The following is a 13,529-nucleotide window of genomic DNA, read 5'->3' as shown; positions in this document are numbered from 1 at the left end:
TTATATATTCAACCACCCAATGCTCTTATTTATTTGATTGTAGTTTTGCTATTTTGATTATGTTTATTTTCTATTAATTTTTTGTTGGGTTATCATACACAACATATTTAAAAGACAATATTTAAAAGATAACATAATTTTGAACATTTGATATGTAATTATGATAGACTTATCATGATATGTTCTTCATATGAAAGTAATTTAACCATATTACTACGACAAGAATTACATATGAGATTTACGAATATATATATATATATATATATATATATATATATATATATATATATATATATTATATGTGATTTGTTTAACATGTATATGCACCTATGTATGTTATAAATTTATAATTAAATATCTTTATGTTTAATAATTGAGGGGATTAAAATGATCCAGCAAAACCAATTATTTAGATGAATATGATAATAATAATAATAATAATAATAACAATAATAATAATAATAATAATAATAATAATAACAACAACAATAATAATAATAATAATAATAATAATAATAATAATAATAATAATACATATCCAATTACTGCATTCATTTGAAACTCATACTACAACTCATGAGTTTTCTAATTTATGTATATTTATTAGTTACAACTCAAGTAGTTTTTAACTTATGAGTATTAATTAGTAATCACTAATAACTTTTTATTTTCCTTTCGTTTATAAGGTTGTAAAGTTTTGCTCATTATAAACACTAATGTATTTGAAGAGATTTGTGACTTAAATATGAAGAGTTAATATAAATGTTATAATAGAGGTTTTAGTGCTTTTATGTTATTAAAAGTTATCGTGTTTATTTTTCATATTTTTTATTATTCGTTATATATATATATATATATATATATATATATATATATATATATATATATATATATATATATATATATATATATCTTTTTTAATACAAATGTTATAATAGATGTTTTCTATTTTTATGTTACTAAAAGTTGCAGTTCATATTTTTGTTCATACGTTTTGTTACCTGTTATATTATCATTCATTTGATATATAATTTCCACAGTTTTAAACGATTTATAAAATTATCAAATAATTGTGTATATCACAAGGACTTACAAATTAAACTATAATGTTTAATAAAACTAATATGTTAACTATATGTTTGTTTTACTACTAACATTTTGTTTCAAAGTAGAAATATTAAATAATAATTTGATAAAAGTTATTATTTTAACTATATAATTCTATTCTCGCGCAACGTGCGGTGATTCGCCTAGTATACTTATAATGCTAGCATTTTTCCTTTCACCACATTAATTTGAAACTCCCATTCATTTTTCCTTTCACCACATTCATTTGAAACTTCCATGGCTTTTCAATTTCTTTCTAATAATGATTATAAGTTGGTTAATAAGGTTAAATAAATATAAAACCTAAAATGTAATCATATATAAACTAAATTTCAATATTAAAAGAATATATTTTCTTCTACTTATAAAGTTATGTTTTTAACTTTTAACATATTATACTTGATTTATTAGGTCTAGTATATTGTTGTATGTAAACCATTATCATTTTAAAGCTACAACTTTTGCAAAAATTTATATAAAATACTTAAATTGTTAATTTAAATATAACTTTACAGGATCAACTTAAATATAAATTTTAGTTCAACTTAAACAACCTAAAGAATATTTTATAAATAGTTAAAAGTGATAAATTGTAGTGTATTTCTAATAATGATTATAAGTTGGTTAATAAGGTTAAATATAAATAAAACCTAAAGTGTAATCATAAAAAAAACTAAATTTCAATATTAAAATAATACTTTTACTTCTACTTATAAAGTTATGTCTTCAACTTTTAACATATTAATTTCAATTTCACTTTAAAAACCCAAAGAATATTTTGTGAATAGTTAAAAATGATAAATTGTAGTGCTAAATGCAAAAACTAAATTGTAATACCAATTTAACTAAAATATTTTCTAAAGATATTTTTATAATCGTTAAAAATTTTCAAATAATTAACTTAAAATAACTTGCAATAACAATAGTTAAAAATAACTAAATATAAATGATTATATTGTTATCTTTAAAATAAAATAAATTGTTAGATGTTTTAAATAATTACAATGATAGAAATTAAAACGTTAAACAAATAAATTTTAAAAAAATTTAATTAATAATAACTACAACTATAAATAACATTAAACTATATGTTATATTTTATTTTATTCAAACCCACAGGTAGACGTCATTCAAAAGATTGAGATTATGCAGTTTTAATACATGTATGTTTTGAGTAATTTGCATGTTTGGTCCCTGACTTATTTTTTTAACTCGGAAGGTCCCGACTATTTGTTTTTGTTATGCACTTGGTCACCGTCTTACCTAAAAAGACTATTTGTTCCATTGGTTTTTTAATTTATTTAAATAAACACACCCAACCCCACCCATTCACCTTACTTTACCTACCCCATAATTTTTTCTTATTTAATAATAGTCTTTTTAGGTAAGACAGAGACCAAATGCATAACAAAAACAAACAGTAGGTACAAAACGTGTAACAAAAGCAAATAGTAGGGACCTTCCGAGTTAAAAAAATTAGTTAGGGACCCAACGCGCAAAATCACCCCAAACCATAGGGACCATTCATGTAATTTACTTTTCAAAATAATCAATATATTATATCTCCTTAGTATACGAATTAGTATATCAAATTTAACAATAACATTATTGTTATATTTAAAAAAAAACATGTAAAGATTTCAGTTATATAGATGTTTCTGCGCAACGCGCGGACATTCCTCTAGTATACTTCTAAATGAAACATTTTTCCTTTCACCACATTCGTTTGAAACTCCTATGACTTTTCAATTGTTTTCTAATAATGATTATAAGTTGATTAATAAGATTAAATAAATATAAAACCTAAAGTGTAATCATATATAAACTAAGTTTCAATATTAAAATAATATCTTTACTTCTACTTATATGGTTTTATCTTTAACTTTTAACATATTATACTTAATTTATTAGTTTTAATATATTATTGTATGTAAACCTTTATCATGTTAAAACTACAACTTTTGATCAGTTTGGATAAATATTTAAATTGTTAATTTAAATATAACATTAATGGATCATCTTAAATATCAAATTTAGTTCACCATAGACAACCCAAAGAATATTTTGTAAATACTTAAAAATGATAAATTTTAGTGTTTTTTTGATAATGATTAGAAGTTTATTAATAAGGTTAAATAAATATCAATTCTAAAGTGTAATCATAAATAATCTAAATTTCAATATTAAAATAATATATTTACATCTACTTATAAAGTTATGTCTTTAACTTTTAACATATTATACTTAATATATTTAATTTAATATGTTGTTATATGTACACCATTATCAGTTTAAAACTATAACTTTTTAACAGTTTGGATAAAATATTTAAATTGTTAATTTAAAAATGATATTATAGGGTCAACTTGAATATAAATTTCAGCTATACTTAAAATACCCAAAGAATATTTTATAAATAGTTAAAAGTGATAAATTGTAGTGATAAATGCAACAACTGAATCGTAATATCAATTTAACTAAAATGTTTTTTAAAGATATTTTTATAAATGATTATATTTCACTATGTATAAATGTTTTTTAAAGATATTTTTATAAAATGTTCAAATATATAGCTTAAAATAACTTACAATAATAATAGTTAAATTTCACTATGTATAAATAATTATATTGTTACCTTTAAAAAACAAAAGCCATTGTTTGATGTTCTTAAATAATTAAAATGATAGAGATTAAAATGTTAAGCAAAAAAATTTTTAAAATTAATTAACAATAACAACACCTAAAAATAACATTAAACCATATATTAAATTTAATTTTATTCATGAATAACCTGCAGGCAGATGTCATTTAAACGAATAAGATTATGCAGTTTTAATAGATGTATATTTTATCATATATTTTAAAATAATCAATATATTATAACAACATAGTATACAAATCAGTATATCAAATTTAACAACAACATTATTTTTCTATTATAAATGATTTATTTAAAATGATGTCAACCACATAGGTGTTTCTATGCAACGCGCGGGTATTTGCCTAGTCATATACATACTTATAAAGCTAGCATTTTTTCTTGAAACTTATGCATTTGAAGCCCCCTTTTTTAACTTCCTCAAACCACATTCATTTGAAACCCCATTTTTTTAACTAATGCACTCAAAAGTTTTCTTAATTATGATTTAACACTTATAAGTTTTATAAATTATATTATATTTAATTAACATTTAGTGAAAAATTTACTATAAAAAGACCAATCTTTTAGGAAGATATGCATACAAATCATATACAAATTTCAGAAAGAATATAAATATAAAGGATTTTGTGTTGATTTGAGGTCATATGACCACATTTGGAGACGTGTTATTATATTAGAGCTTTTAATTTGTTAGTTTGTAATATTAATTCATTTTTAAATTTTCTTCGTTTTTGGATTATTGTAATATTGTCATTGTATAGATTGGTTTAATCTTTAATATATTTATCATATGTTATATAGGGTGATATCGAAAATATTTAATTAAATATTTTATATATGTTTTTTTTGTTTTGTAATTATACCGTTTCAAAAAGATAATTAATTAAAACTCATACATATGTTATACTTTCCATCTGTCTCTCTCCCTTCTCTCTCTCTCTCTCTCTATACATATATATATATATATATATATATATATATATATATATATATATATATATATATATATATTATAATAGAGGTCAAAACAATTCAACCAAAGTTCATTTAAATCTAATATTTCAAATACTTTTTAATAATGATTGTAAAAATTTCAACATGTGTTACCTAATTAATTGATTAATAAAAATATTAATGTTTTGAAACTCTTAACTCTTAAACTTATATTATTTAAATTTTTAGTTAACTAAAATATTTTTCCTACATAAAGATAACATTTTTATGTTTATTTACTCATATTTGTTTATATAATTAGAAAACAAGGTGTACATAAAATAACTAATTCAATTTCACATAGCAATCGATACTACTAGAGTGAAATATTGTCTTTAACCAGTGGTAGGTGATCCACATACCATTTTTAATTATTTATATGAATGCTTATTAATATCTATTTTATATTTTTGTTCACCTTAATTTTTTAGGTACAAATTAAAAAAGAGGATTCTCGGCGCACCAACATAAAGTCAAACGTACGTCTTGCAAAATATGTAATTAAAATTAAATATCATATTTACTAATTGACATATTTTAAAACTCTTGATGACATTTATGTATAATGATATATTTTGTATGACTTCATTTCTTAAGTTCAATTTTCAATATTTGAAAGTTCATATATGAAACCATGGATGATTTGGTGTAATATAAATAGTGTAATACAAGCTTTATTATTAGTTCAATATTTTTTATTAATAGCTCATTCAAAACAACTTATTTCTTACTAATGCAACTCAAAAGTTTTCTTAATTATGATTTAACACTCAAAAGTTTTATAACTTACATTATATTTAATTAGCATTTAGTGAAAAGTTCACTATAAAAAGGTCAATATTTTGGGAAGACATGCATGTAAATCATATACAAATTTCAGAAAAAAAAAAAAAAAAACTTGAATGTTTTTGTGTTGGATTGAGGTCTTATAACCACTTTTGGAGATACGCTATTATATTTGAGCTTTTAATTTGTAAGTTTGTTATACTAATTCGTTTTTATATTTTATTCGTTTTTTGATTATTGTAATACAGTCATTGTATATTGTAGTTTAATTGTTAATATATTGATCATATGTTATATAGGCTGATATTGAAAGTTTTAATTAAATATTTTAAATAGTTTTTTTTTTGTTTTGTAATTGTACCATTTCAAAAATATAATTAATTAAAAGTCATACATATGTTATACTTTCCATCTCTCTCTCTCCTCTCTCTCTCTGTCTCTATCTCTCTCTCTATGTCTGTCTCTTTCTTTTTCTCCCCCCCTCTCTCTCTGTATATATATATATATATATATATGTATATATATATATATATATATATATATATATATATATATATATATATATATTATAATAATGGTCAAAACACTTAAATCAAAATTCATTTAAAATCTAATATTTTAAATGCTTTTTAATAATGATTGTAAAATTTTCAACATGCGTTACTTAATTGATTGATTAATAAAAATATTAATGTTTTGAAACTCCTAACTCTTAAACTTATATTATTTAATTTTTTAGTAAAATAAAATATTTTTCCTACATAAAGATAACATTTTATGTTTGGTTACTCGTATTTGTTTGTGTAATTAGAAAACAAGGTGTACATAGAATGACTACTTCAATTTCATATATAAATCGATACCACAAGAGATGTATGTTGTCTTTAACTAGTGGTAGGAGATTCACATACCATTTTTAATTATTTATATTAATGCTTAGTAATATCTATTTTATATTTCTATTCACCTTAAATTTTTAGGTACATATTAAGGAAGAAGATTATAGGCACACCAACTGAAAGATCCTGTAAAATGGTTTGGTCTAGGCATAGTCATAGATAGCAGTAGAAATGTAATTAGTTGTGTTTTGTTTTGGGTTTACGGCCGTAAACACCTTATGGCTCCTAGTCGAGTCTTTAAATAGTGGGTTGTGTCAGTCTTTATGGTTGTTGATGCTTTCGTATATTTCCAAGTTGTATCAGACGTTTTGCAGTATAAAAGCGTATGCAAGCTTGGTATTTTGTTCTTTATTGATTTATTAATTCGTGTTTTCAACTGTAGTTGTCTTTGATCGTTGGTAGATCAATTTTCGGGACTTTACAATTGGTATCAAAGCGAGACCAGTGTCAAAGGCTTTCAACAGTTGCGTTTTCAACCAAATCGACATCTACTGCAGTCTAGAGAGATTTATTTCAGTCGAAATCAAGGTTTATAGAAGTTTACGGTCTGAGTTTACGGCCGTAAACTCCTCTTACGGCCTCATCTGCAATATTCGAAATTGATAGTTCTTTTTCTTCTCCAAGCCTTCGCATTCACACCTTAGTTCTGAGATTTAATTGAGTTGTGTTTTAAAATTAAAACTGAATATTTTATTTGAATTTCATGACCGTAAACTGAAATTTCTCACAGAAATTGACTTTTCGTTAATCGAAATTTGCATCACTATTTTTCGGAGTTTAAATCAATAAATATTTTTGGACTGTAAACTCAAGTTTACGGCCTAAGCTTACGGTAGAGAATTTACGGCTTAAGGGTTTACGGCTACGTTGATTGATTTTATAAAATTGAAATTAATTATTAAGTTAATTGTTAATTGCTAAAACAAGATAACTTTTGACTGTAAACTCCAGCTTACGGCCGGGAGTTTACGGCCCAGTATTTTCTGCCTAAATTTTCACGACAAAATCAACATTCTTACAGCCTTAAATTTTTTTAGAAATTTTAAATAAAAATGGATACACAAAACTCAACTCAATACCAAGAGCTTGATGCTGTGATGGGTACAACCACACGAATTCCAAGACTTATGACAGCTGATGGTTTTCCCGAGTGGAAATATAGAATTGAAAAGTATATAAAGATGAAAGACTTTAAGATTTGGAAATGTGTCTTAAAGGATCCAGTCAGAATCACCACTATAGTTGGGGGAAAGTTAGTCGACAAGGAAATTGAGAACTACACTGATGAAGACTTTGAGAGGGTAGAAGAACAAGAAAAGGCTTTGGCCATTTTGACTATGGCTTTATCTCCAGACATTGCTCAAGGATTCAGAGAGTATACTTCTGCCAAAGCTCTGTGGGAAGCTCTCATTGAAGTATATGAGGGAAATGAAGACATGCAGGAAAGTCGCCAAGATATGCTGAGACAACGCTTCAATATGTTCAATTATGTTCCTGGAGAGACACTCGAAGCCCAACTGCAGAGATTTACTACTCTCAACACTGAGATGACTGTGGCAGGGATTTTCTATACGAAGTCAGAAATTAACAAGAAACTACTAAATGCTCTCCCAAAATCTTGGGACATGAATGTAGCAGTAATCAAGAAGAATAAGGATCTTAGTCGACTTTCCCTAGCTGAAGTGATGGCTGTCATCAAAGCGTGTGAAATTGATGACAAACAGCGAGAGATCAATCATGTGAATTCATACTCATCTGCCAATCTTGGCATTTCATCTAATAATGCTCTCTCTTCTTTCTCCTATACTTCTGCAGGTTCATCTTTCTCTACACCGGTCATTCCCTACCCTCAAGGACAACAAATTACATCCATCCAAAATGCCTCATCCTCTAATGTGGCCTCTTCAACAAAGGGAAAGGAGGGTGATGAAAACCTTGTCTTTGCAGCAGGACTTGTGAATTGCTACAATGCTCTTGTAGCTGGGGAACTTCCTCCTCAACTTTCATTTGCAGATCTCGATCAAATCCATCCAGAGGATGTGGAGGAAATGGACATCACATGGCAAATTGCCATGGCTGTATTTAGGGCAAAACAGTTTGCCAAAAAGACAGGGAAGAACAATTGGGGAATGAGTGCTGATAAGAAGGTTGGATTCAACAAAGGAAAGCTTCGATGTTTTAATTGCCACGAGCCAGGGCATTTTGCTCGTGATTGCCCACACCCTGATAGGAGAGTTAATAATGACAGAACAATGGTAGCAGTTGGGAATAATCGAAGCAGTGGTCAAGCAAACAATGAAAAGGCTATGGTTGCACAATCATTTGACTGGGATGATCAAATACAAGCTCTAAATTTGTCTGGACCAGAAAATTCTCATCTAGCACAAGTGAGGAATGACGCTCAAGCAAGGACTGCAGCAGCCGAAGACAACATGATGAAACTTCAATTTGGCTTGATGGTATCCTCCTCCCATGAACCCAACTCATACAAGGTGAGTCTTCCATCATGTTCTAAGGCTTGTATAGATTATGTGAAAACTTTACTGGATAAAATTGAGACATTAGGTGATGAAGTAGAAAATCTTAGGATTCTTCGTGAACTTAATGATAAATTAATAAGAGACGTAGAAGACCTTAGATATGAAGGGTATCGACTTCGAAAAGGACAAAAACCACTTAAAACTCAACTAGAATAAAAAATTAAAGACTTTAGGAGACTCCAGGAAGACTACAGCAACAAATGTGAAAATTACAATTATGTAGTCAAACAAAATGCTGAGCTTGTAGCTGAAGTTGAATCATTGAAAGGAAACCTTGAGACCGCCAAACTTGATGTCAGAAAATATGATTTCTCAAGTGAGGTGGTTGCAAATATGATAGACCAAAGTATGCAGTTTAAAAGAAATCAATCAAAAGGTCTAGGATATAAATTTGTACCTCCTCCCTTCAATCATTCATACGAGCCCAAGTCTCTGTCCAAAGAAGAGATTGCCAATGAATCATTTATGATTTATGGCAAGCCCTCTGGTTTTGTTTCAGGAGGATCTATTAATGTTGAAAGTACTAACATTTCTACTTCTCCTGCAGATCAATCCTTGAATCAGTCAAAGCACAAAGTTGAAGGATGTATTTCTGAAAACAAAATCGAGTCCAAACCTGAAGCTTTTAATTTAAATAAAGACAATTCTTTGTTAAATGTTTTGAGTGACAATTTTTCTTGTGGTGTTTTAAATTATTCTGATACAGTAGCTGATGTTTCTGATACAGCTTTGAATGTTTCTGATATGTCTGATAAACCTTTGAACACTTTGGTTGACAATTTAAACGTCTGTGATAAATATGTTAATATACCATTAGTCTCACAACCCTCAATAAATAAAGCACCCTCACTTGTCTCAAAACTTGATAATACTGCATATTTTTGTGAGACAAGCAAGGGTGTTTGTGGGGAAAACAAATCCGAAAAATGCAGCACAAGTTCTAACAATAACTATCAGATTTGTTTTAATTGTGGCACTAAGGGTCATATTGCTAGAAGTTGTCTTAATCGAATGTTTGTGAGTTATAATTTTCCAAGAGGAGAGAACGAATTCAGAGGAAGATCATTAAATAGAAATTCCTCTAGGAGTCGATCTCGAAATGATTATTGGGTAGATAAAAGAAATAGAAAAGGGGGTATATTTCACAATCATAAAAGATTTTTTAATCGTCTTGTTCTAAACAATCTGCAAAGGTCAAGCTCTTCCCAAAGCAATAATGGATCTTCAACCAATTCTGGTAGAAGTAACTCATGCTTTAAGCAGATCGTCAGACATAAAATGACAAAGTTGACTGAATTTTTAAAAAAACCTAACTATATATGGAAACCCAAATCTACTCCCAATACATCATCTGTATCCTCCGAGAAGCTTATGTGCAATAAATTTGTAAAAGCATTGGGATCACCCAGGAAGATTATGACCTGGGTGCCCAAATCTAATTAAACCCACCCATTTTGCAGGGGCAGTTGCGGGGAAATGTCGTCAGACCATGGTTCGTCGACAACGGCTGTTCCCGGCACATGACAGGAGACATCACCCAATTAAACGACATTCAATCATTTAATGGGGGATACGTCTCTTTTGCGGGTGGAGATGGAGGAAAAATTACAAAATAGGGCACGGTATCAAATGGAGTCTTAAGTTTTGAAAATGTGAATTTCGCTCCAGAGCTAAAACACAGCCTGCTAAGTGTTTCGCAAATCTGTGACAAAGGCTATTCTACGCATTTTACTGACAAGGAATGTATGATTTTAAAGCCAGGTCTTGTCATCCCTGAAGAATGGATTCTCGTAAAGTCAAAACGGGATGGAAATGCTTATATTATCGATATGAATAGCAATATTCCAAAGCAGGTTACTTGTTTGTTCTCCAAGATCTCTGAGCAAACAGCAATGTTATGGCACCGAAGATTAGGTCACGCCAATGCCAAAAATCTCAATCGTCTTGCAAAGAATGAGATGGTCCGAGGATTACCTGTCAGAGACTTTATCACATTTGAGAAATGTGTGTCCTGTGCTCAAGGAAAGCATCATCGATAGCCACACTTACCGAAGCAAGTTAACTCAATAAGTCAGGTTCTACAACTTCTTCACATGGACCTATTCGGCCCAGTGAATGTGTTAAGCATCAATAGGAGTTCTTACTGTCTAGTTGTCATTGATGATTTCTCTCGTTTTACGTGGGTTTTCTTTACAACCAACAAAGCTGGCGTCGCTGAATTGATCAAGAGGTTCATCATACTTATTGAGAATCAGACCAATCATAGGGTGAAGGCTATTCGCACCGATAATGGTACAGAATTCAAGAATTCAGTTCTCAATTACTTCTGTTCTGAGAAGGGGATCTTACATCAATTTAGTTCCGCTCACACACCTCAACAAAATGGTGTCGCTGAGAGGCGAAACAGAACACTTAAGGATGCAGCAAGGACGATGTTGTGTGACTCCAAGCTCCCTGTTTTCTTTTGGGCAGAGGCAATAAACACTGCCTGTTATGTTCAAAATCGAGTACTCATCAACAAAGCTCAAATGAAAACTCCTTATGAAATTTACTATGGTCACAAACCGTCCGTTAGTCATTTTCGAGTTTTTGGTTGTCCTTGCACCCTTCTTCACCTAGATGCCAATCCAAAGATTAATGCCAAAGTTGATGACTGCTATTTTGTTGGGTATGCTGCACGTACCGCTTATCGAGTATACAACAAGAAAACCAAACAGATTGTGGAATCCTATGATGTGCGTTGGTTGAAAGAGAATGAGACAGACGCGAGAGTGGGTCCGGACTGGTTATTTGATTACGCGTCACTTTTCAAATCCTTAAACATGTGTTCAAATGATGTCTCAAGAAATGATCCGCATTTGAAGAGTATCTCTGAAGATGAAGTCGAAGAAGTAGTATACAAACCTGTATCTAAAACCTCTAATTCACTGAAAGAAAATTCTAAAGCTTCTACTGAATGGGGTTCCTCCGTTTCGCACAAAGGAAAATCTTCTGATCCAGTTGAGGGGGAGTCTTCCGCTTCATCTGAGGGGGAGCCGTCTGATGAAATTGAAGGGGACTCTTCTGCAACATCTTTTAATCCTCAATCAGACCACATTGATTCTTCGAATGTTGAATCAAGACCTTCCACATTATTAGAGAAAGAGTTCATTCCAACCGATGCTTCCGCTGTCTCTTCAAACCTGATGGAATTACTCTTTCCTGACCTTATTGCAGATGAGTATGTTGCAGAACCATCTAGTTCTACTCAACAAGCAAATCAAGAAGGACTTAACATTCACACTCTACCTGTCTCCATCAATGACATCAGCCAAGAAATTCCCTCTAGAATTCAACGAGATCATCCGCTCGAGAACGTTATAGGCCAGCTAGACAGTGGTGTTAAAACCAGAAGTCAAAGTGGAGACGTGAATACATGTCTGTATTCTTGTTTCATTTCTCAAATTGAGCCCATAAAAAGAAATGGCTCTAAATAAACCTAGCTGGGTGGATGCGATGCATGAAGAATTGCATCAATTTGAAAAACTAGGTGTATGGAGGTTAGTTGAGTTACCAAAGGGCAAAAAGTCTCTTGACACACGATGGGTTTATCGTAACAAGCAGGACGATTCAGGGGTCATTGTGCGAAACAAGGCCAGATTGGTAGTTCGCGGATTTCGACAAGTCGAGGGTCTTGACTACACTGAGGTTTATGCTCCCGTAGCTCGCCTAGAGGCCATTCGTATATTCCTGGCGTACGCTTCGTATATGAACTTCACTGTTTTTCAAATGGATGTCAAGACTGCCTTCTTGTATGGCAAGGTGAAGGAAGAAATCTACGTTGATCAACCTCCAGGGTTTGTCGACCCGCAGTTTCCTAATCATGTCTACAAGTTGGATAAAGCGTTGTATGGGCTGCATCAGGCTCCTAGAGCATGGTACGCCACTTTAACAAAACACTTGCTCGAACATGGCTATACACGTGGTACTATCGATCAAACATTATTTCTAAAGCATGTCGACAAGGACCAGATACTTGTTCAAATATACGTTGACGACATAATCTTTGGATCAACAAGCCAACAACTTTGCAAGGAGTTCGAAAGTGTAATGAAGAAACGATTTGAAATGAGTTCTTTGGGAGAAATGACCATGTTTTTGGGGCTTCAAGTCAAACAGAATTCAACCGGCATTCTTCTTCATCAAGCCAAGTACGTGGATGATATTCTTGAGAAGTTCGCACTTCATGATGCTAAATCTGCCTCAACACCGATGGCTGAACGACCTCTCCTGACTCCAGATCCAGAAGGCGAACCCGTAGATCAAACTCTTTATCGATCGATGATCGGATCCCTAATGTATCTTACTGCAAGTCGACCAGACATTATGTTCGCAGTTTGTCAATGCGCTCGCTTTCAGGCTAATCCTAAACTCTCTCATCTTATTGTTGTTAAAAGAATTTTTCGGTACATCAAAGGAAGCCCTAAATTGGGTCTTTGGTATCCGAAGAATTCTGAATTTAATCTTTATGCTTTTACTGACAGTAATTATGGAGGTTGTGAG

Source organism: Lactuca saligna, chromosome 6 (assembly GCF_052625555.1).
Source record: "Lactuca saligna cultivar CGN05327 chromosome 6, ASM5262555v1, whole genome shotgun sequence".
In the NCBI taxonomy this organism is placed as follows: Eukaryota; Viridiplantae; Streptophyta; class Magnoliopsida; order Asterales; family Asteraceae; genus Lactuca; species Lactuca saligna.
The sequence above is the reverse complement of the archived record's forward strand: the minus strand, read 5'-3'. Positions refer to the sequence as shown.